Below are 25,912 nucleotides of genomic sequence, written 5' to 3' on the forward strand. Positions count from 1 at the left end.
ACGGAAAAAGATTATGGCATTATGACCTGAACTGAAGAACATCATATGCTGTTAGTGCTGAATTCTGTTAATTTTGTGTCATATAGTATGTACAGTGCAAACGGTATAATCTGTATACATGTTACATACAGTGTAGAATAGGTGAAATTACGGGACCCCCGTTTATTCCTATTTTTAACATGGCGACGGTATCAAAATGAAACACTAAGATAGCAATTTCGGAAGGACATTATCTCAGCAACCACATGTTAACGTGTAGAAGAAATTTGAATACGTAAAATATAGATGCGCGCCCTTTTAAATGTGATGAACTATTACGCAAAATATGAAAATACGTCTTTTTTTATTCAACTGGCCATATGATGACGTCACAACGTCCGATTGGCAAAATGTTTACATGAATTCGTATCTACAATCCAATAGCTTCCAGAAAACGTTTTGATCATGATTATCACGTTTTATTCTGACGAGCTATAACAGATTGAAATTTCCTGTAAAGATGAAAATAAGTGACCCACGTTATTTACATTTTTAGACATGATGACGTCATAAAAATTAAAATATTTTTAACTCATGCGGAAGATAGTTGATTGACCTAGATAATATAAAAATCGGGGTAAAAATGGAAAACAGATAATTGGAGATGCGCTCTATTAAATGTCATGCGCTATGATGAAAGATACAAAAATCCTATAGTTTATATTCGCGTGGCAATACGGTGACGTCACAATGTCCGGTTAGCCATATTAATGCATGATCCAAAATCTACAACTCATCAACTTCCAGAATGTGCAATAAAAATAACTTTCACCGTTTAGTTTAGGAACTACGAATGTTTAAAAAAGGGCATAATTTTGACAAAGTTTGACGATTTTTTGAACTTTTTCATCAAAAATGCACGTAAATTATCCAATTCGAAGTGCCCGTATGACGTAATTTTAAGTCGAAATTGTTCAAAAGTTGGTAAAATTACTAGAAAAGGATGGAAAAACATAAATCATGTGAAAAAAATTGTTTTCAACGCTACGTGCGCACCACGCGCGTAAAAAAATGCGCGCACGTGGGAATTTTTTACATGCTCAAAATGACATGAAACGCGTAGAAAGTTGATTAGAAATTAATTTTTCGCATTATAAAATTTTAAACCCGCGTGCGCGCGTAACTTCGTGTGAAACATGCCATTTTTTTTTCACAGTCAGTTAGCGCAAGATATAACTTAAACTTTTGTTAAGTTTCAATTTAAATTGTTATATGGTTTTTGATCTACGTTAAATACGCGAAATTCGTAAAAACGCGCGTAAGTCATGTTACGCAACTCTGACGTCATTTACAATAGCAGGTGCACAACTTCACGTGAACGCTCATATGTTGACAAAGTTATGAAATGTTATGTTAACACGTTTTAGAGATACGCTCTGCACAAAAATGACAGAAAGAAAGAAGAATACAGAAAAAAAAAAAAAAAAAAAGATGATGAAACAGGACAGTTACAAGGAGTTATCCGCTAAATGCGGATAACTAAATAACTAATTATCCGCTAAATGCGGATAACTAATAATACAGAAAAAAAAAAAAAAAAAAAAGATGATGAAACAAGACAGTTACAAGGAGTTATCCGCCATAGTGCGGATAACTAATAATACAGAAAAAAAAAAATAAGATGATGAAACAGGACAGTTACAAGGAGTTATCCGCCCTAACAGGACAGTTACAAGGAGTTATCCGCCATAGTGCGGATAACTAATAATACAGAAAAAAAAAAATAAGATGATGAAACAGGACAGTTACAAGGAGTTATCCGCCATAGTGCGGATAACTAATAAAAAGTTGATGATGATTTCGTACAATCACAAGAGGTTTTCCTGCAACTTCGTTGCGGAAAACCAAAAAACTAGACATGTAACTCGTCACTTTGACGAGTTTGGTTATCCGCCGCGCAAGTGGTGCAACATTAACATTAAGGGGATAGGTTGAGGACAAAAGGAAGTGTTCACGTTGGCATTATGACCTGAACTGAAGAATATGATATGTTGTTATTGCTGAATTTTATTATTTAAATTCATATATAGTATACACAGTATAATCTGTATCCATATCACATACAGTGTAGAATAGGTGAAATTACGGGACCCGATATTTATTGCAATTTTTAACATGTTGACGGTTTTAAAATGAAACGCGAAGGTAGCATTTCCGAAAGGAAATTATCACAGCAACAACGTATTAGCGTGTAGAAGAAATTTGAATACGTGAAATATTGATGCGCGCTCTTTTAAATGTAATGAATTATGACGCAAAAGATGAAAATACGACCTTTTTTATTTAACTGGCCATATGATGACGTCACAACATCCGATTGGCAACATTTTTACATACTGTAGTTTCGTATCTACAATCCAATAGCTTCCAGAAAAAGTTTTAATCGTGATTATCACATTTTATTCTTACGAGCTATAACAGATTAAAATTTACTGTAAAGATGAAATTAATGCCACACGTAATTTAAATTTTTAGGCATGATGACGTCAAAAAAATTAAAATATTTTTAACTCCTGCGAAAGATAGTTGATTGACCTAGACAATATCAAAATCGGGGTGAAAATGGAAAACGGATAAGTGGAGATGCGCTCTATTCAATATGGTGAGCTATGACGAAAGATACAAAAATCCTAAATTTTATATTCGCGTGGCCATACGATGACGTCACAATGTCCGGTTAGCCATATTAATACCTGATACGATATCTACAACTCATCTACTTCCAGAATATGCCATCCACAAAAAGTTAACCGTCTAGTTTAGAAATTACGACTGTTTAAAAAAAGGCATATTTTAAAAGAATTTTTTAACCTTTTCATAAAAAACGCGCGCAAATTGTCCAATTCGACGTGCTCGTATGACGTATCTTTAAGTCGAAATTGTTTAAAATTTGGTAAAATTACTAGAAAAGGCTGGAAAAACATAAATCACGCGAAAAAAATACGTTTTCAATGCTACGTGCAAAAAAAAAAATGTGCGCACGCGTGGGAATTTTTGACATGCTTAAAACGACATGAAACGCGTAGAAAGTTGATTATAAATTAATTTTGCGCATTTTGAAATTTTAAATGCGCGTGCGCGCGTAACTTTGTGTAAAACACGCAATTTTTTTTCCACAGAAAGTTAGCGCATAATATAAATTAAACTTTTGCAAAGTTTCAAGTTGAAATGTTATTTGGTTGTCGAGCTATGTTAAATACGAGAAAATCGTTAAATCGCGCGTACGTCACGTTGCGCAATTGTAAGCATCATGAAAAGCTTCGCTTGACGACGTTACATAAATGTCAAAATGTCAACATAGTTAAAAAAATGTTATGTTTGCAAGTTTTAGAGAAAAGCGTTACACAAAAATCATACAGAAAGAAAGAAGATGAAAACTAGATTTGAACTCGTCACTTTGACGAGTTAGTTATCCGCACGACAAACGCCACGCGCGCGTCATACGTTGGAATTTTGCACACGGAGAAAGATTATGGCATTATGACCTGAACTGAAGAATATCATATGCTGTTAGTGCTGAATTCTGTCAATTTTGTGTCATACAGTATATACAGTGCAAACGGTATAATCTGTATACATGTTACATACAGTGTAGAATAGGTGAAGTTACGGGACCCCCTGTTTATTCTTATTTCTAACATGGCGACGGTATCAAAATGAAACAATAAGATAGCAATTTCGGAATGACATTATCTCAGCAACCACATATTAACGTGTAGAAGAAATTTGAATACGTAAAATATAGATGCGCGCCATTTTAAATGTGATGAACTATTACGCAAAATATGAAAATACGACTTTTTTTATTCAACTGGCCATATGATGACGTCACAACATCCAATTGGCAAAATGTTTACATGAATTCGTATCTACAATACAATAGCTTCCAGAAAACGTTTTAATCATGATTACCGCTTTTTATTCTGACGAGCTATAACAGATTGAAAGTTACTGTAAAGATGAAAATAAGTGACCCACGTTATTTACATTTTTAGACATGATGACGTCAAAAAAATTAAAATATTGTTAACCCATGCGAAAGGTAGTTGATTGACCTAGAAAATATCAAAATCTGGGTTAAAATAAAAAACGGATAAGTGGAGATGCGCTCTATTAAATGTGATGCTCTATGACGAAAGATACAAAAATCCTATATTTTATATTCGCATGGCCATACGATGACGTCACAATGTCCTGTTAGCAATATTGATGCATGATACGATATCTACAACTCATCATCTTCCAGAATACGTAATAAAAATAACTTTTACCGTTTAGTTTAGAAACTACGACTGTTTTAAAAAAGGTATAATTTTGACAAATTTTAAGGAATTTTTGAACTTTTTCATCAAAAACGTACGTAAATTATCCAATTCGACGTGCTCGTATGACGTTAAGTCAAAATTGTTTAAAAGTTGGTAAAATTACTAGAAAAGGCTGGAAAAACATAAATCCCACGAAAAAAAATTGTTTTCAACGCTACGTGCGCACCGCGCGCGTAAAAGTATGCGCGTGCGTGGGAATTTTTGACATGCTCAAAATGACATAAAACGCGTAGAAAGTTGATTAGAAATTGATTTTTCGAAATTTGAAATTTTAAACGCGCCTGCGCGCGTAACTTCGTGTGAAACATGCCATTTTTTCCCCACAGTCAGTTAGCGCAAGATATAACTTAAACTTTTTCAAAGTTTCAAATTAAAATGTTATATGGTTTTCGATCTATGTTAAATACGCGAAATTCATAAAAACGGGCGCAAGTCACGTTGCGCAACTCTGACGTCATTCACAATAGCAGGTGCACAACATCATGTGAATGCCCACATGTTGACAAAGTTATAAAATGTTATGTTTACACGTTTTTGAGTTACGCGTGACACAAAAATGACAGAAAGAAAGAAGAATACAGAAAAACTAGATTTGAACTCGTCACTTTGACGAGTTCGGGTTATCCGCGCAAATGCAACATGCACATACTTAGCTATATGAACCTCGACAATTATTATGCCATCCTATGACATGAAATAAATATGTTTACAGTGCTGAATTGTACCTATTATGTAGCATACAGCATATTACAGTATTTACAGAATAAACTGTATATGTTATATACAGTATAGCATAGACGAAATTACGAGACCCATCTTTTAAATCCAATTATTAACACGATGAAGTCATCAAATTGACATTTAAAGATAAAAATTTTAGAAGATAATTATCTAAATAATTACATTAATACAAATTTGATGAATTTTGGCCACGTAAAAGTGAGATGCGCTCTCGTTTAAACGCAATGAACTTTTAAGAAAGAGATGGAAATACGACTTTTTTTATTCAACTGGCCATATGATGACGTCACAACATCTGATTGGCAAAATGTTCACATGAATTCGTATCTACAATCCAGTAGCTTCCAGAAAACGTTTTATTCATGATTATCACTTTTTATTCTGACGAGCTATAACAGATTGAAATTTACTGTAAAGATGAAATAAGGTGACCCACGTTATTTACATTTTTAGACACGATGACGTCATAAAAATTAAAATATTTTTAACTCATGGGAAAGATAGTTGATTGACCTAGACAGTATTAAAATATCTGAGGAAATGGAATACGTATAAGCGAGATGCGCTCTATTTAATGTGATGAGCAAAAACGAAAGAGACAAACGATGACGTCATAACATCCAAGAGGTAAATATTCTGCATGAATTCATATCTACAATTTATCTTCTTACATAATAAGTTAAAAAAATTGGGGGTCACCATTGATTCTGAGGAGCAATAATAGATTCAAAATAGGCATAATTTTGACAATATTTTGTAACTTTTTCAACTAAAACGCGCGCAAATGGTATAAATCAACGTGTTCGTATGACGTCATTTTAATTTAAAATTATGTCAATATTTTTTTAAATCACTTGGAAAGGCTGTAAAATCATAATTCAAGAGAAAAACACATGATTTTCATGCTCCGTGCGTACCTTACGCGTAAAATTTTTCGCGCGCGTGGGAATTTTTGAGATGTTCGAAATGTCATGATCAGTGTAGAAAGTTGATTAGAAATTATTTTTGCGCATTTTGAAATTTTAAATGCGCGTGCGCGCATAACTTCTTGTGAAACATGCCATTTTTAATCCATAGAAAGTTTGCCCTTGATATGACTTAAATTTTTACCAAGTGTCAATACAGAATGACTTTTGGTTTATAATCTATGACCAATCATTGAAATTCATAAAATTGCGCGTAACTTACGCTGCGCGACTCTAACGTCATTAAAAATATGGAGGTGCACAACTTCAGGTAAATGTCCATATAATGACAAAGTTATACAAAAGATATATTCACAAGCAATAGGGGATATGCTGTAGACAAAAATCCGGGAAAGAAAGAAGAACTAGACATGAAACTCGTCACTTTGACGAGTTAGTTATCCGCACGACAAACGCCACGTGCACGTCATACGTTAGAATTTTGCACACAGAAAAAAATTATGGCATATGACCTGATCTGAAGAATATGATATGTTGTTAGTGCTGAATTCTGTCAATTTTGTGTCATATAGTACAGTACAGTATAAACAGTATAATCTGTATACATATTACATACAGTGTGGAATAGGTGAAATTACGGGACCCGCCATTTATTCCATTTTTTAACATGGCGACGGTATCAAAATGAAACACTAAAATAATAATTTCGGAAGGATATTATCTCAGCAACAACATATTAGCGTGTAGAAGAAATTTGGATACATAAAATATAGATGCACGCTCTTTTAAATGTGATGAACTATGACGTAAAATAAGAAAATACGACTTTTTTTATTTAACTGGCCATATGATGACGTCACCACATCCGATTGGCAAAATTTTCACATGATTTTGTATCTACAATCCAATAGCTTCAAGAAAACGTTTTAATCATGATTATCACATTTTATTCTTACGAGCTATAACAGATTGAAATTTACTGTAAAGATGAAATTAATGCCACACGTAACTTAAATTTTTAGGCATGATGACGTCATAAAAATTAAAATATTTTTAACTCATGCTAAAGATAGTTCATTGACCTAGACAATATCAAAATCGGGGTGAAAATGGAAAACGGATAAGTGGAGATGCGCTCTATTAAATGTGAGGAGTTATGACGAAAGATACAAAAATCCTAAATTTCATATTCGCGTGGCCATACGATGACGTCACAATGTCCAGTTAGCCAAATTAATGCATGATTCCATATCTACAACACATCAACTTCCAGAATATATAATTTAAAAAAAAGTTCACCTCGTAGTTTAGAATCTATGAATGTTTAAACAAAGGCATAATTTTGACGAATTTTGACAAATTTTTGAACTTTTTCATCAAAAACGCACGTAAATTATCCAATTGGATGTGCCTGTATGACGTAATTTTAGGTCAAAATTGTTCAAAAGTTGGTAAAATTACTAGAAAAGGCTGGAAAACATGAATCACGCGAAAAAAATTTATTTTCAATGCTACGTGCGCACCGTGCGAGTAAAAATATGCGCGCGCGTGGGAATTTTTGACATGCTCAAAATGACATGAAACGCGTAGAAAGTTGATTAGAATTTGATTTTTCGCATTCTGAAATTTTAAACGCCCGTGCGCGCGTAACTTCGTGTGAAACATGCCATTTTTTTTCCACAGTCAGTTAGCGCAAGATATAAATTAAACTTTTGTTAAGTTTCAATTTAAATTGCTATATTGTTTTCGATCTATGTTAAATACGCGAAATTCGTTAAAACGCGCGTAAATCACGTTGCGCAATTCTGACGTCATTCACAATAGGAGGTGCACAATTTCACGTGAATGCCCACATGTTGACAAAGTTATAAAATGTTTTGTTTACAAGTTTTTGAGATACGCGAGACACAAAATTGACAGAAAGAAAGAATAATACAGAAAAAAAAGATGATTTCATACAGTTACAAGGAGTTATCCGCTACTAAGCGGATAACTAATAACAAAGAAGATGAAAAAGATATTTACAATCACAAGGGTTATCCTGCAACTAAGTTGCGGATAACCAAAAACTAGACATGAAACTCGTCACTTTGACGAGTTAGTTATCCGCACGACAAACGCCATGTGCACGTCAAATGTTGGAATATTGCACACCGAAAAAGATTATGGCATTATGACCTGAACTGAAGAATATGATGTGTTGTTAGTGCTGAATGCTGTATATTTTGTGTCATATAGTATACACAGTATAATCTGATACATATCACAAACAGTGTAAAATAGGTGAAACTACGGGACCGTATATTATTTTAATTTTTAACATGTTGACGGTTTCAAAATGAAACTCGAAGCTAGTAATTTCGGAAGGAAATTATCTCAGCAACAACATATTAACGTTTAGAAGAAATTTGAATATGTGAAATATTGATGCGCGCTCTTTTAAATGTAATGAACTACGACGCAAAATATGAAAATATGACTTTGTTTATTTAACTGGCCATATGATGATGTCACAACATCTGATTGGCGAAAAGTTTACATTATTTCGTATCTACAATCCCATAGCTTCCTGAAACATTTTAATCGTGATTATCACATTTTATTCTTACGAGCTATAACAGATTAAAATTTACTGTAAAGATGAAATTAATGACCCACGTAATTAAAATTTTTAGGCATGATGACGTCATAAAAATTAAAATATTTTTATCTCATGCTAAAGAAAGTTGATTGACCTAGACAATATATAAATGTAGGAGAAAAAGGAATACAGATAAGCGTGATGCGCTCCTTTGAATGTGATGAGCAATAACGAAAGAGACAAAAATCTTATATTTTACATTCATGTGGCCATACGATGACGTCACAATGTTTTTTTAGCCTTATCGATGCATGATCCGATATCTACAACTCATCAACTTCTAGATTTTGTAATAAAAATAAACAGTTCACGGTTTACTTTAGAAACTATGACTGTTTAAAAAAAGACATTATTTTGACGATTTTTTAAGCTTTTTCATAAAAAACGTGCACGAATTGTCTAATTCAACGTGTTCGTATGGCGTTATTCAAACTGGAAAAGGTCTAAATTGTTTTCAAAATTACTAGGAAAGGCTTGAAAAATATAATTCAAGAGAAAAAAATATGCTATTAACGCTACGTGCGCACCGCGCGCGTAAAAAATTGCGCGCCTGCGGGAATTTTTGACATGCGCAAAATGTCATAAATCGCGTAAAAAGTTGATTAGAAATTAATTTTGCGCATTTTTAAATTTTAAATGCAAGTGCGCGCGTAACTTCTTGTGAAACATGCCATTTTTAATCCGTAGAAAGTTTGCCCCTGATATGACTTAAATTTTGTCAAAGTGTCAATACTAAATGACTTTTGGTTTTTAATCTCTGATCAATCATTGAAATTCATAAAATTGCGCGTAAGTCACGTTGCGCAACTCTGACGTCTTTCAAAAATAGGAGGTGACCAACTTCAGGTAAATGTCCACATGTTGTCAAAGTTATGAAATGTTATGTTTACACATTTTAGAGAAACGCGCTGCACAAAAATAGCAAGAAAGAAGAATAATACAGAAAAAAATATTGATCCCATACAATAACAAGGAGTTATCCGCCAAGTGCGGATAACTAAAAAAAAAGATGATGAAACAGGACAGTTACAAGGAGTTATCCGCTGAATGCGGATAACTAAAAAAGATGATGATGATGATTTCGTACAATCACAAGAGGTTTTCCTGCAACTTCGTTGCGGAAAACCAAAAATAACTAGACATGTAACTCGTCACTTTGACGAGTTTGGTTATCCGCCGCGCAAGTGGTGCAACATTAACATTAAGGGGATAGGTTGAGGACAAAAGGAAGTGTTCACGTATGACCTGAACTGAAGAATATGATATGTTGTTATTGCTGAATTTTATTATTTAGATTCATATATAGTATACACAGTATAATCTGTATCCATATAACATACAGTGTAGAATAGGTGAAATTACGGAACCCGCTATTTATTGCAATTTTCAACATGTTGACGGTTTTAAAATGAAACGCGAAGGTAGCAATTTCGGAAGGAAATTATCTCAGCAACAACATATTAACATTTAGAAGAAATTTGAATACGTGAAATATTGATGCGCGCTCTTTTAAATGTAATGAATTATGACGCAAAAGATGAAAATACGACTTTTTTCATTTAACTGGCCATATGATGACGTCACAACATCCGATTGGCAAAATTTTCACATGATTTCGTATCTACAATCCAATAGCTTCCATAAAACGTTTTAATCGTGATTATCAAATTTTATTCTTACGAGCTATAACAGATTAAAATTTACTGTAAAGATGAAATTAATGCCACACGTAATTTAAATTTTTAGGCATGATGACGTCATAAAAATTAAAATATTTTTCACTCATGCGAAAGATAGTTGAATATTTCAGTTTAAGCGAAAATATAAGCAATTATTGATAAATGCCACCCAGATACTATTTATTTTGAATTATTTATACATAAAACTTCAGAAAGTGGAATTCCCAGGCTCCGGATCAAGTATCTTATAAGAGGTGCTTACAAGAGATGGGCAAACATTTTCTTAAAGTTTATATAAATTTACATACGGGAACAATTTGGTATCAATTAATAATTACAAAAAATGTAAAAGTCGTAGTGGTGTAACTTCACTATTTCAATCGAGTATTTAAAGTATTAAATCGTAAATGTTTTACTGTGTTTAGTGGTATACAGTATTATTTATAAAACCAAAAAAATTATTTTGTTACGGATAAAGAATATATTTAAAAATGGTCTTTACACCCATCCTGTTCACCAACCCTCAACCCTAACATTACATACAATACAAAACACAAATTGGGTTTGTTTAAATTTGACTCCAAAATTTGGACTCATTTTGTGACAAGTTTCTCTTTCGGAGGTAATTCTCAGGGTGCTAATTTTAGTTGACTACATAAATCATCGTGTCTATTTATTTGTTCCTGTAAACGACATGTATAATGTGTACATTTGAAATCGCCAGTTTTCTTACGCTGAAATTACTGTGTATTTGAGAACCATCTGTGGGCACGACCTAGATGGTACGCAAGCAAAACGAGTGTACCATCTAGTATATATAAATTATGCTTAATTCTGACATAGGCGAGCACAATGAAAAACCTCGGGAAAGATCTCCGCCTTGGATAGCTACTGTACCTCATCTATTATCAGATGTACCGCGAAACGTAGATTTGATAACATTAGTTATTACTATTACGATAAATTGTTTGTTTTAAAACGAAATGTTTGGTTTCATCGGTAGATTTTTAAGCGTCGCCGGTAAAGTTAGTTCCGGGTTTGATTTGATTATAAATGTTATCATATTATTAAAACTAACAAAATTAAACATATCCCTCGAATAAGCACCTCCCTCAAATAAACTCCGCCTCCCCACCTCCACCCTATAAGGGCCCAAACAATAAACATTATACTTTAAAATGTTATTAATCATCTATGACACTGTAAAAGAGAGTAGGTTTAGTTTTACGAATATCAAGCATTTCCATAATGGTAACCGACCAGAAAAAAAAAACGTCCAGGCCAGAACGTCCTTTTGAAACCTTTTCATTATCATTCAGAGAACCATCATCTACACTTCCTAGAGGGGGAGCGAGCGAAGCAAGCTCACCCTCTAGTAACTAATAATTTGTGACTTTCAGAAATGCAGAGGGATCTCAATTTTTCAGATCATTTTCAGTATTCTGTAGGCCTATAAATATTATTTCTATTTCTGTATGAAAATGTATGGGTGTAATAGGCAACTTTGGTTTTGATCCATTTTTTTAATGTGATAATTGGAAGGGTAACAAACAATGACAGGCAAAGTTCACTTCCAGTGATATTGAAAAATAAACAATTTATTGATAAGAGCTGTACCTGGCAGTTGCTTACATCAGAGATATTGAAATTCTATAAACAGAAAAACAATTTTTTTCTGTATACTGTATCTAATATTTCTTTTGGTATGTTCAGACTCACGGCGTTAAGGTAGAGTTATGTAAGCGGCGTACATATTTTTGAGTGGACGAATGATGTCATAACACTGCAAAAGTTTACCCAAAACCATGGCCGAGAATCTTGCGATGATTTTCTGAGAATGTAGTAAAGTGATTTTCAGTCAAAGCTTTTAATAATACAGGTTATGGCCTGGGTCTTATCATTAGGACGCCAGCCTTCGTTCATAAAATTAAGGATCTACACACTTAGCATGGCCCATTATGTCATAAATTCACGATCGGTCGTGTGAACAACTAAAAGAACCAGTTTAACTGCAATAATTTGTACATAATTAATAGACGGCGACTGAAAACGCTAGCTAATTATCCGTTTAAAAAAAAAACCTATATCCAACCTCTGCAGCACAGATTGAAAAAAAAATGGATGGAATTTCTGTTATGAGTGTACCAGTTCCTTTACGATGCCTGAAGGAATAGACACTTGTGGAACAGAGATTGGAATGTTCCATTTATCGCAAATCTAAACATTACTGTATATTAAATCTATCCTAGTATTTTATTTGTTAAAGAAAATCGGCCTGTCTTCAACATTATGAGGCTGTACTCGAGCTGTTTAACCGGTTTTCACCTATTAAAAACAATTATCGTAGGAGGAGATAGGTAAATGCGAAGCATCCTTGAATAAATGTGTGCGGGTATTGTGGACATCCATTAGACAGTGTAAATACCACGATCGGAAAACACCCTATTTGGGGCAAATCGTTCAACCTAAATTCGTTTTAATTGTCAATAGGGAGGTTTCGCAACCTTACGAATACGATAACGAAAACGGATACGTAACACATTTGTGAAACTTTTGAGCTGATACCCATTTCATATTCGTAAAGCGTATTCGTGTTGACGAATATCACCAGTCATATTCGTAACTACAAAACGAGTATAGTTTTTGATCTATTTTGCACATTTTGCATTTGAATCAGGAATGATTCATGATTACTATAATATAATTATAGATTTATTGAAAATAATTTACTAAAGTAATTTACTAAAATGCCAGGTCAATTTTGATAAATAGCAGTTTTTAAAGTCCTCACTCGCTTTGATGTTACGCTAGGCCTAGGTAGCCAAGCACCAAGCAACACGTACCTGCGCTTCGCTCAAATTTACCGCAGTCATATTTTGGACGGCGCCCTCAATATTTCGTTGGCATGCGAAACAGGTTTTTACTGGCTTACGAAAACGAATACGTGTTATCGTGTTCGTTATCGTATTCGTAAGATTGCGAAACCTCTCTAATAACTAATTATCTTTAAACTCAATTTAATTAGTAATCAGCACTGAAAGTACGAACCAACTTTATATACCATCGAGTAAACATTCTAGAAGTAACGCGCAATTTAACGAATTTTACCCTTACGTAAATTTATATATAGATACCGTACTTACGCGGGTATAAGCCCATCATCGGGTATAAGCCCACCTTCGACTTTTGACTAATTTTCATGCAAAATGAGGCACTCGGGTATAAACCCACCCATTAATTTGATCTAGGTGCTGTAATACATTATTTTGTAACAAAATACATAGTCTATTAAAGTTTAAAAATATGCGGTTGACAGCTCTAAAATTTTCCAACCCAAGGTTATCATCGCCCCAATCGTCACGTTCTGCACATGCTCTCGCCGTGTACATTCTTCCTTGTTGGACTCTACTGCATGCTTGATTACCGTAAAAAAAACAATGCCCTCTACACCAACCGGGGCTTGTGCAGTAGTTCGCAACACCATACGATTTACACAGAGCTCGAGCATGGGGAACCAGGAGAATCATACGAGTTTTTGTCAAAATTATTTAGGAAGCTCTAGCAAAATGAGTTTTCATTAATTTATCAGGTAATTAGCAAAGAAGACATCTGATTGGACATGGATTTAACGCATTACAGTATTTATTAATGCTGTTTAGGTTGAGGATGTGATATTGTTAATAATTATATTTATTGTTTTCATTAAATAGTAAATTAATTAAAAATATTGTAATTCTTATTACTAATACTATTAATTAGCAGTAAAACATCCAATTTCACACCGTGACATTTTCAGTGCGTGCACACTTGTTGGCATTATCTCCTGTCTTATCATCCAAAATCAAACTCATTATAAATTAGGCTACAATCATCGTCACTTTTATCCTCTTAATCACTTACAAATGTTCGTTCAGGCTCAGAAGAACCCTGGCCTGCATTCATCTTCAGCATGTAAACATTGCTCATGGACCTTATTTATTGATTATGTCACATGTTGTAGCGCCAAATTTCTTTGTTAATTAGTGAAAGTAAAATAAAAATGTGGTCGCATAACGATAGTCAATATGTCCAACATGATAGTACATACACTTACAGTATTCAGATTTGGTTTATTTTCACTTCAGGTCACCTTTAGTACTAGTAGTAGGCTTAGCCTTTATTAGTTACCAACATCCATCATACATTTTCAAATTAATTATAAAAACGTAATATTAAATACTCTGTAGGTAGTACTCAGAAGCGACACTCCCTGGCCGTTATATTGGCTCCATACTATACTATTATACAGCTAATTTACATACCAATGCTGCGACCGAAATTCATAACACCACGGTAACGGGACGATTCGGCCCTAAAACGATTCGGCCCGGGACGATTCGGCCCTGGGACGATTCGGCCCGGGACTATTCGGCCCTGAGACGATTCGGCACACTTAAATTTATCGGCTTTGATGCATTTTATAATCATAAAATAAGCTTTTTTCCCCAAACTTTATTTTCAGAGAGACTATGGGGTAGTACTACTAGGGATAAAGATGCAATAAAGCAAACATTTTGAAAACATTGTCGAAAATGATCATTTTTTAGTCACGCGAACGATGTAAACAAGTTACGCCCTCTGTTGGCCGCTTGGCGAATGCACGAAATAAACAAGGTTTTCGAAGTAATAAATTGAATATAAAATTACGTTTTTTTAGTAATTTATTATATATATTATATCAACATTGTCAATATCAATAAATACGGATTGTTAAACACCTTTAAAAACTTGATAAATACCCAAAAAAATGAATATGAATTTGGTCTAAAGTGAGACGTTTCGGCCCACAAAGTGGAATAATCCCGGGCCGAATCGTCTCAGGGCCGAATCGTCCCTGAACCAACACCACGACCGAATTTGAATCCCGACCGAAATGATCGGTTACCTATAGAGTAGGCATACAACAACTCTAGCCTAGCTAGCACTAGCACAACAAGAAAGGCAGAACAGTAACACACACAAATACACACATACATGCACATTATTCGACTTTAACTAAGCATAGCTAGTTAGTATTGTAATACAAAACCATACTTTACCATCAGTATTTGTCTTTAGGAAGTCCGCGGGAAATACTACGACATGATTGATAGTAATGTTGGTAAACAAAGATGAATGAAAACAGGCTTTTAATATAAAAACACAATATAGTAGTGTGTAATAATATTATTATGGAACGACACAGCGTGTGTGACGTATAAAACGTGTAAAATTGAATATTCATAATTTGCAAGTACTGTTTAGCGTCATCATATACTGACGTCAAACGTCCAATGAGGGCGGCACCTCTTATCCAACAATAGCACACAAAAAACTTCTCTGCTCCTCACTGCCCTCCTCCTGTATGTAGCTGTGTCGTCCGATAAGAAAGATATAACAAGAAACATTTCTTACAAAAAACGCCACTCGACTTTTTAACGTAACAGTTTTAATTATTGTTTTTTTTTCATTAAATGATGCCTTTTTTATTGATATTCTATTTAATAATAAGAAAATGATTCATCAATTATTTTATTTAAAAAAACTATAGTACTGTTCATATTCCCTAGGGTCGTAATGACCCACATACCCCAACATCATACCCCAAGTCATCTTTTTTTAAAGATAAGCTTGAAGAAAATAAAGATAACCCAAAAAATCTATGGAAACTTTTGGTTTCTCACAAAGGGATTGAGTCTAAAACTAAATAATCATTGAAGCTTATGATACTGAAGTCGCCAATCACTTTTAATGTTTATTTTACTGGTGTTGCATCTGCAAACTTGCAGTGGTATTTTTAGTACTGTGTCTGTTTTACCTTCTAACATTAATATTCTTTTAAACTGCTGGCGCCAATTATTACCCATCTTATTAAGCTTTCTACTTCCAACAATGAAGTTCCGGACTCTATGAAAGTTGCCAATCCCTCTCCACAAAAAGAAAAAGAACCGGACTCGAATGGAAAATTACCGACCAATTAGCATTCTCACAGAATATTCACACAGAATATAGTAAGATCGAGTATTCCATCTGCAACATTAATGTTACGACCGTTAATTGATTATTAGGAGTTAGATTTTACTGAATATCATATAACAGTGTCGTACCGTATAAAGTTATTACATTTGCGTTGACACGTAGGCTGAAAGATGTTTATGGCATTTGATTTCTTTGATATCAACTTCAGATGGAAAAAAAAAACACATAATAATGTTTATGAACAGATAGGCTTGAATAATATTTCTGTAGTACTTTCAGTCACTTACAGTACTTGGTTCGCAATTATTTAACAACGTTTCAGAAATGCGACTTTGAAAAGAAAGAATATGCAATTCTTATCTTATTCATTTTTTATTTATTTTTATTTCCCAAAAGTGACTCGAGCAACTGCATCACAGCTCATTTAAATAGCTTCTTATAGATGGTTTCGCTTTTTTATATTTTATTACTAAAGGTTTCAGAAACAATTATTTATATCCTTATTTTATTAGATATGCAAGGGAAGTGATGCATGTGTACGGAGTCTAGTATGGGAAGAAGAAAAACTAAGGTTAAACGGTTCAGAGTTTTCTCAAAATGACATAGAACTTTAGCATAGGTTTAGGAACTAACAATATTGTTGATAATACTACTTATCTACAATATCCTACCTCTGATGATACAATAGGCCTGAAGCGAATGACGATGTTTAAATTTGATGCAAAATTGAGTTCAAAATGATATAATAATGGAATAATTGCTTAGATGTTAACAGGTTGTCTTTTTCGTTTAATCTTATGAATATGGGTGTAATTTGAGAAAATAGTATACACACTGACAAATACTGTAGGCCTAAATTATAAATGAACATTGTGGTGGACTGGGCGAACACTTTTTCAAATTGCTTGCAATTAAAAATTTTATTTCACATATAGAAATAATTGGCAACTCTTATGCTTGTGAACTTTTCAATTTACACATAAATTGTTAATAATAGTGAGAAGACGATTGACATAAGACTTCATTCGTATGTAAATACTACTAGCAATAGTACCCTGCTGCTGATTAACATATTCCAACCGAGAAAACTTGTCAAACGCATATAAAATATATACAAAAGCTGCAATTGAAATCTCATTTAATTTGTTTTAAATCCATTGATATGTAAAGGATTGAAATAATGCATTTTAACAAAACATTTTACACTATATTTTATATTTTTATTTTAAGTTTTAGATACCGTCCGATTGAAAAGTTTGAAAATCAACTCCACTGTTGCTTACGAATTCGAAAGTTCAAACTTCCCGGTTGCTAGAACACTATTGAAAAGAGTTTTGAAAATGGTGGTACGTCCGTCCGTAGATATGTAAATAATTAGGTGATTTTTTATATAACAGTAACAGATATATATAAAAATTCACTTGATAGCCACCAACCCAGAGAACAAGCAGGGTTTAGGAGTGGTTTTTCTACCATGGATCATATTCATACACTGAACCAGCTCAAAGAAAACGCCAAGAATACAACAAACCAATTTGTATGGCCTTCATAGACTATGAAAAGGCAAGTGGAGACACAGTCAGTTCTCTAAAAGCTATGCAAGATCAGGGAATTCATCATAAGTACATTAACCTACTCAAGGACATCTACACCAACTGCACTACACAGTTAAGATGCACAAACCAAGCGAGAAAATCCACATAAAGAAGGGTGTCCGACAAGGCGATACAATTTCGCCTAAACTGTTTACAGCTTGTTTGGAAGGCATATTTCGCTCACTGGAGTGGGAGGATAAAGGAGTGGATATCAATGGAGAAAAATGTAATCATCTGAGGTTTGCAGATGACATTGTTGTCCTGGGAGAGCAAATCAGTGGACATATCAGTAGTAAGAGAACAGACAATAGATGGACTTCACTAATGACATAATGGAGACCATGGACGGGAGGAGAAATAGAGGAAGACAAAGAGTGAGATGGCGAGATGAAATAGACAAGTATTGGGGTACAGTGCAGTGGCAGGGAGCAGCTAGAGATCAAACATGCTGAGGCTTTCATCCAGCAGTGGACTGACGACGGCTGATGATGATGAACAGATATCTCAAAAACTTAAGTTTTAATGATCACCAAATTTTCACAATATCTTTCAAATAATAAAATCTCCTAAAAAATAAGCTTTTCAGCGTGATCACTCATCCGTGAATTCATTTATACGCCTTTGTAAAATCACATTATTAATCATATCTCCGTAACTTTTCATCACATATCAGTTAAATTCAATTTACTTAAAGATGTACGGTATTGTCCCTTTGTCAAATTCCAAAAAAATAAAAAATAAAAGATTTCGAAAAAAAGTGGGTCATTTTGAAGTATCATAATAGTTATTAACTTTCACCAAAAATTAGTCGAAAAAAAAATCATTTAACTGAAATACAGACGTTTTTTTGTTAAAAAAATAACTTTGACTTCCAGTCAAAGTTTTCAATCAAAACATACCTCATAATGCAACGCGCTTATTTGGCTACTCTGTATGCATACTCATAAAACTTCCTCGCGATCTGTGTGAAAACACCTTCTCAACCGTTAAGAGTTGTAAACAATCCTAATTAGCATCATGCATAATGTATACTCGTGGTTTGAAATCTTTGTTTACTTTCGCTCGCGACGATTTTCCACACGAAATGTTATCAAATTAATTTAGCTTTTAATTACGTAAAATTGTTGTTTTTGACTCGAATTTTCGACTTAAAGTGAATAACTTTAATATTACTTTGATATGGCCAATTTAAATTTAGAATATTTTGACCTTCATTTTTTTGTGTTTCAAGGGACAATACATCTTTAAACTTCAGGTCATGGGTAAAAATAAAAATGTGCGCATACACAAGGGTCACGCGCATAAAATCGCGCAAAATTTAAAATGCTTAAATAACGTTTTGATCAATTAGAGCATGATTTTATGTCATTGCGAGCTTCAAAAAATTACTGCGCAAAAACTTGTATTTGCGCGCGCGATACTTAAGAAATGTAAAGATACTATTTTTTGTACAAATTTTTATTCCACTCACGTTCCTTTGTACATTTACCAAATTTGAGTTGATTCTGACTTTAAATAGCGCTATACGAGCACGTTATATATGACAAAATGCGTAAATTAATTGCACAAAAGTGCTAAAAATTGTAAAAATAAGGCATTTTTAGTCGCGTGGAAGCGACTCTATAGTTCACTATGTCGATCGGTTGGTCTGTCTGTCTGTCTGTCTGTCGGTCCGGTATCACTATGCATTGTAGCACGCGACTTAATGGCTGTTGGGGCCTTGTTAAAATTAAAATAACTCGGATCAAGTTTCGTCGACCCCCAATTTTTTTTATTATCGGGTAGAGTAAAAAGTATAGTTATGATTTCATACATTTAAGACCTACAAACCATTGTGACGTTATATTATATCATATTTATAACGGCCCAATATTTTTCTGGTCTGTACTAGACATTGTTGTTGTTGACGGGGCTTGCTTACTCGACCTCAAGCATTATAAAACTTACAGTTGATAAATAGTAGTTTGTTATTATTGTAGTTTGATTCAATTTTAACGCGTATGTTGTGATTTGGAGATCCTCATCTCTCCCCAAGACGTTTGTTATGACACTAGCCAATTGTGGTGAGATTTTGTTACTTGTTTATTTGTTATTTGATAGTTTTTAACGAGCATTTGCCCTAGCCTACTACTACTAGGCTAGGCCTACTACTAGCTAGCCTAGGCTAACCCGCTAAACCTAGCCATTCGAATTTTATTGAGGCCATATAGCCTAGGCCTAGGCTAGGCCTACTCAGTGTGTGTTGACAATATTGTACGTTTTATTTTATTAAATGCTGTTTTGTTGTATTTTTTTCTAGTTTTCAACAGATTGTAAGAAAGTTTACGTTAATATTAATAATTTATTTGGAGATTACACTTTTACAACAGTGGCACTCGACCAAATGGAAGGTGCATCCAAAAGAAATATACAAAAAAAAAACATGATATAGAAAATAACAATTACAATAAAAAGTCGACGTAGGTCAACATGTCAAAACAATTCAACTACAGTAACTACAATACCATTGATAATTAACACTACAGCAGCAGGAAACCCACTGACACCTAAAAATACAAAATTACAAGAAATAAACATATAGAATAGTGTAATGTAATGATATACTTTTATAATTTCTATCAACCTTTGTATTTGTATTTGAGTTCACAAATTTGACCCAGAAAGTCCAGAGGAGAGTTTGTCCAGATGTTTTTTAATGACCATTAGTTTATAATAGAATCCCTAAAGAAAACACTTAGTTTAACATTTGACCTATCCCATCGTTAAACCAGGAGAGATTGACACTATTTAAGTACAGATTTGACAGTGTTATTCATCATTGAAATACCTTATTATACCGTTAATCACTCCCACTTAAACACCCCTGGATCAACTTAGAACCAATCGTTACCCTCACAGATTACGTAGTGACATATGTAAATGAACCGAAGCCAATATACTCCCAAGTTTCAGAAGAGCCCAGACACACCTCACAGCCACTTCTTCAGAAGAACACCTTACAGCCACTTCACGGAGCACACACCTTACAGCCAGCATCACTAATCCTCTGTTCCTTAGTCAGTTAGTTAGCTGCATCCATATCATTATTATTGTATCAAGTATATTCTAAATAAATAATATATGTTACGACAGCAAAGCGAGTAAAGAGTCTTCCTTACAAAGTACCTCATAACAACATTATATTACATGGTGGAAGACCCAAATTAAGGAACAGAGCGAGGAAACCAAAATTTACAAGAAAATTAACATAAAGACAAGAAGCAGAAAATAAAAGCAAGAGATAATTTCTTGAAACAGAACAAGAGACGAAGACGAAGAAAACCAGCCACCAGTCAGATAATTGTTTGATAGGAGAAAACCGAAAATTACACGAAGACAAGCAGAGTTTTTTTTCAATTAAGCATTTAACTGAAACGAGACAAGCAGAATTTTTTCAAGACATCATTTTAACTGGATCAAGAGAAGCAGAATTTTTTTTCAAGACAGCATTTTAACTGGATCAAGAAAAGCAGAATTTTTAAATTTCGTATAACCGTTGGATGAAGACAAAGAAGATAATCGAGGAAGACACAAGAAGAATCAAAACGGAAAACAGAAGCAAGCGGACAAGAACTGTTTCGTTTGGACACTTTCAACTTCACGCCGTTTTTTTTTCGATCGTTTTTTTTAACATTTACTTCTTTTCGACCATTTTGAACATTGATGAACACCTTTCGCATTTTTTGAATTCGTTGTTTGAAAATTTGAACATTGATGAGCACTTTTAACATTTCTTTAATTCGTTGTTTGAACATTTGAACATTGTTGAACACTTTTTGCATTTCCTTTAATTCGTTTTAATTGGATCCGAAGCATTGGGGTAAGTCAAAGCCATTTTGATTTTTTGATTTGTAACCTTGATTGAGGAGTGCGAGTTTACATATATATACACTAAATTGTTTTTGAAATTTTGATTAATAAAATTATAAAGTATGGTTGACGTTGATAACGAAGTAATTGTAAATGAGCCCGTCCATCCTCATCCCGTGCCCCATTTAAGACAAACGGATTTTCTGCCCAAAAGATACGATGGTTCCATCACCGATCACGATCAATGTAGTGCACACTACTTATCATTCACCGATTACCTTGAAGCCCACACTTTAGAAAACCCTGCGAATAATGCCCAATTACTTAATGTCATAAGTATATTCAAACGTAGCCTTCAAGGCCAAGCTAGACTGTGGATAGAAGGAAAGCAGTTCGATTCCCTAGAATCCTTAAAAACCCAATTCATTAACAGGTTCAGTAAAAACAAATCAATCTATGCTCACATAAGAGAATACGATACTATTACTTATAATACCGGCGACAACGCCGAAAACACTTAACCAAAATCAAACAAGCCGCAGACAGAATTGGTTACGCTGACCAGCAGATCAAAAATAAATTTATTTCGACCCTTCCACCAAAATGCAGAGCAGCAGTTGCCATGTCCACCCCAATCGATGCCACTATTGATAATATCGTAAATAGCGCACAAAACTACTTTGACCTTTCCGTCGATGATCCCACACGGGAAGTTTCATTCAACATCAAAAAGGAAACAGATAATAGTCTCGAATCGCTCCAACATGAGATAAATTCTCTTAAGTTAGATATGGCCACAACAAAACGATCCCTTAATGATGATACTCGACGCTCACGTTCCCCCACCCGAAATTATATCCCAAGACGAAACCGAAGCCCAAGTCCCTACAAACCCCGATTCCAAACCCCAAGATATAATAATAGACAACCTCCCCCAACCTGTTATTACTGCGGGAAGTCAGGCCACATAGCAAGGCACTGCCAACAAAACCGTTCTTACGGAAATTATCCCCCGCCATACCCATACCAACAGTCAAACAATTATTACCCTAGCCACCAGCAGGATTTTTAAAAAGGGGACTAGATGCCGCCTATAATCTGGCCCCCCATACTAAAAACAACAATTTTAAGGCAAAATACTTAGGGAATTCAGATAAGATTGACTTGTTACTTAACGACAGAAATTACGTTAAAGGAAATTTACCAGACGGTAGAAATGTTTTAACTTTATTTGACAGTGGTTCAACTAGAACTATAATCTCACAATCTTACGTTAATTCCTCACGTTATTTATCGCGTCTAAAGCCAGTTAAAGTGAACACAACTAAATTTCGATTAGGTAACGGTGACTTCTTATATGCCAACCACTTAGTGCAATTCGAATTATTTATCCAAGGACACAAATTTAAAATTTCAGCATTAATCGTTAAAAATTTGACAGGTATTGACCTGATACTTGGAACCGAAACATTGTCTGAACTCGACGGTACTTTAAATTTTAAAGAAAATACATTTCGCATTAGACCAAAGATTTTTAGCTTTCGTCCAGTACACAAGATTTTTCTTAAACCCGGTGATACTAAAACAGTTAAATTAAAAGGAAGGGTTCCCGCCTTCGTACGCAATTCTGATGTTGTTCTACATGCAACTAACCATATTTCTAAACTTTGTCCATCGAATATGTTAGTAAAATTACATAGAGGAGAAACCAACATTGATATCACTAACAACACAAACAGAAACGTATCCCTTAATACACATCAACCTATCGCGAGCCTTCATTTAACCAACCTTGTAACAGTTACTAACGACCTACCAATTGATAGAATAAGGTTAACCAATGACAACGCAAACAAGTACCCACATTTAGAACGTACAGACCCATTGCTATCTTTCACCGAGGAAGAAATAATCAGAAAACAAGTTGATTTAACAGACAGCGTTTTAACACATAGAGAAAAAGAAGATCTATATAAAACATTACAACAAAACAGAAATGCATTTTCACTATATGGCGAACTATCTAGCTGCCCAAACTTCAAAGCTGACATACACCTCTCTAATGATGAACCATTTTTTATTCGACCATACTTCGCGACAGACAAAGACAAACATGTTATTGAGGCCGAATTGAACAAATTAGTCAAACTAGGAATCTTAGCAGTAGGACACCAATCGTATACTTCCCCTGTCCTTCTTGTTTCAAAGAAAAATTCAAAGGATAAAAGAGTTGTCACAGACTTCCGCTATCTAAATTCCAGGATAAAACGTATTAATCACCCATTCCCCTTATTAGCCGAAACTTTGAAAACAATAGGTAACGCTAATGCACAGATTCTTAGCGTAATTGACTTGAAATCAGCGTTTCACTGTGTACCATTAGCCGAACATGCCCAACAATATACAGGTATAGCTTCATATCATGGTGGAAAGCATTATTACTATAAGAGATTAGCACAAGGATTAAACGTTTCGCCAGGTATATTTCAAGCAAAGATTGACGAAATTTTAAATGAAATCCCAAATTCTAGAGAATTCTGTATCGCCCATCATGATGACATTATTTTATTTAGCCAAGACAAATTTGCTCATAAGCAGCACCTTGTTTCCGTTTTACAAGCCCTACAATCAAATGGTTTTAGAATTTGTCCAAAGAAATGTAAGTTATTTAAGAATAAAGTGCAATATATGGGACACACCATCCTGATTAATTCTTCAGGACACGCATGTATCACACCATTAGGCGACAGGTGTGCAGCTATCCGAAATTTGCCAGTCCCACGAACCCATAAAGAAACTAAACGATTTATTGGTGCAGTAAATTATGTATCCCATTTTTTCCCTCAAATACAATCAATTTTACGTCCGTTACATACACTCGCAAGTAAACGCCGAAAATTTGTTTGGTCTACTGAACACCAGAAAGCATTTGACGAAATTAAACAATTAATGGTTAAACCACCTACTCTTCAAATGCCTAGAAAAGAAGGTAGATTTACGCTATATAGCGACACTTCAAGAACCGCAACAGGTTCATATTTAACACAAACAGTAAACGGCAAAGAACACATAATAGGTTATTATTCCAAAATCTTACCACAAGCCTGTCAACGATATAGCGTCACAGAATTAGAGTTATTCGGACTTTACATTAATGTTTCAGCATTTCGACACTTACTATTAGGGTTGCGAATTTGATGCATTCGTAGACCACTCAGCAATTGTACAAATTTGGAATTCAAAAGATCAGCCATGTACACCCCGTTTACAGAAACTAATACTACGATTATCCGGATACATTTTCCAAATTGGTTATAAGAAAGGAACTGAATTAGTTTTAGCAGATTTTCTCTCCCGAGCCCCTCGTGACGACGATTCCGAAATTGATCAAGTTGTACCCATTGCATTTAATATTACAGAGACTGAATCTCTTAACCCGACTACAAACACATCTACTAGTAGCAGACCAGTAACAAGGTCTTACGCTAAGAAAATGGGAATAAATATACCTGACCTACATAAATCCAAACAAGTACAAACGCCTGTCATTAATCAAAATCCAGTGACAACAAACACGCGACCTACACCTCAACCTACCGCTACACCACAGATAATCACGAGACAACAAACAAACGCAAATCGATCAACACCTACCGTAACGCCACCCCCAATACGTAACGTAAACATTCGACAACCCCCAGAGGAAAGACTAGTAGACAAAAATAATAAGCAAAGTAAAGATACTACACATCGAAATGTACCAGTTGAATTGTATACATCGCCCAAACCACTAGTACCCAACATAACTGAATTTAAATCAGCACACATCCCAAAACAACAAGACTTGGATAGATTAATGGATGTTATTCAAAGAAAGATAATTAGAGATTATAACCTCCCAGTAGATGTTAAACAATTACGTGTTGAACAAGAAACTTCACCATTTTTTAAGCCAGTTTACGATTATTTAGCTCATGATATCCTTCCAGCTGATAAGAAAGCAGCTCGTGCAGTTCAGAATAAGTCAGAGCAGTACATATTGTGCAACGGTTTACTATTCCGTTTATTTTTCCAAGATAAAGGTGGAGAATTTGTATTGCAATTAGCTGTTCCTGAAAAC

At 34.3% G+C, this 25,912-nt stretch overlaps 5 protein-coding genes across 7 annotated transcripts in view; 3 read left to right on the forward strand and 2 right to left on the reverse strand.

The window, feature by feature from the left end:
• LOC144844928 (uncharacterized) overlaps positions 1-15,536 on the reverse strand; it is a 42,602-nt gene extending 27,066 nt beyond the window's left edge. The window contains exon 1 of the mRNA XM_078702045.1: positions 15,430-15,536. The gene's annotated coding sequence lies outside the window, so the exon portion shown is untranslated. The remainder of the gene's footprint in view (positions 1-15,429) is intronic.
• Positions 1-25,912, forward strand: part of LOC144844692 (uncharacterized) — a 276,862-nt gene that overhangs the window by 173,397 nt on the left and 77,553 nt on the right. The window lies entirely within an intron of this gene.
• Positions 1-25,912, reverse strand: part of LOC144845189 (uncharacterized) — a 141,371-nt gene that overhangs the window by 69,737 nt on the left and 45,722 nt on the right. The window lies entirely within an intron of this gene.
• The window catches only part of LOC144844465 (outer dynein arm-docking complex subunit 2-like), a 118,502-nt gene that overhangs the window by 17,492 nt on the left and 75,098 nt on the right, over positions 1-25,912 (forward strand). The gene's annotated exons all lie outside the window — the stretch shown is intronic.
• LOC144844887 (monomeric sarcosine oxidase-like) overlaps positions 19,869-25,912 on the forward strand; it is a 47,270-nt gene continuing 41,226 nt past the window's right edge. Inside the window, exon 1 of one of the 2 annotated variants that reach the window (XM_078701999.1) lies at positions 19,869-20,006. The gene's annotated coding sequence lies outside the window, so the exon portion shown is untranslated. The remainder of the gene's footprint in view (positions 20,007-25,912) is intronic. The other variant, XM_078702003.1, reaches the window with a different exon arrangement.

Source organism: Antedon bifida, chromosome 1, assembly GCF_963402885.1.
Source record: "Antedon bifida chromosome 1, ecAntBifi1.1, whole genome shotgun sequence".
Lineage (NCBI taxonomy): Eukaryota > Metazoa > Echinodermata > Crinoidea > Comatulida > Antedonidae > Antedon > Antedon bifida.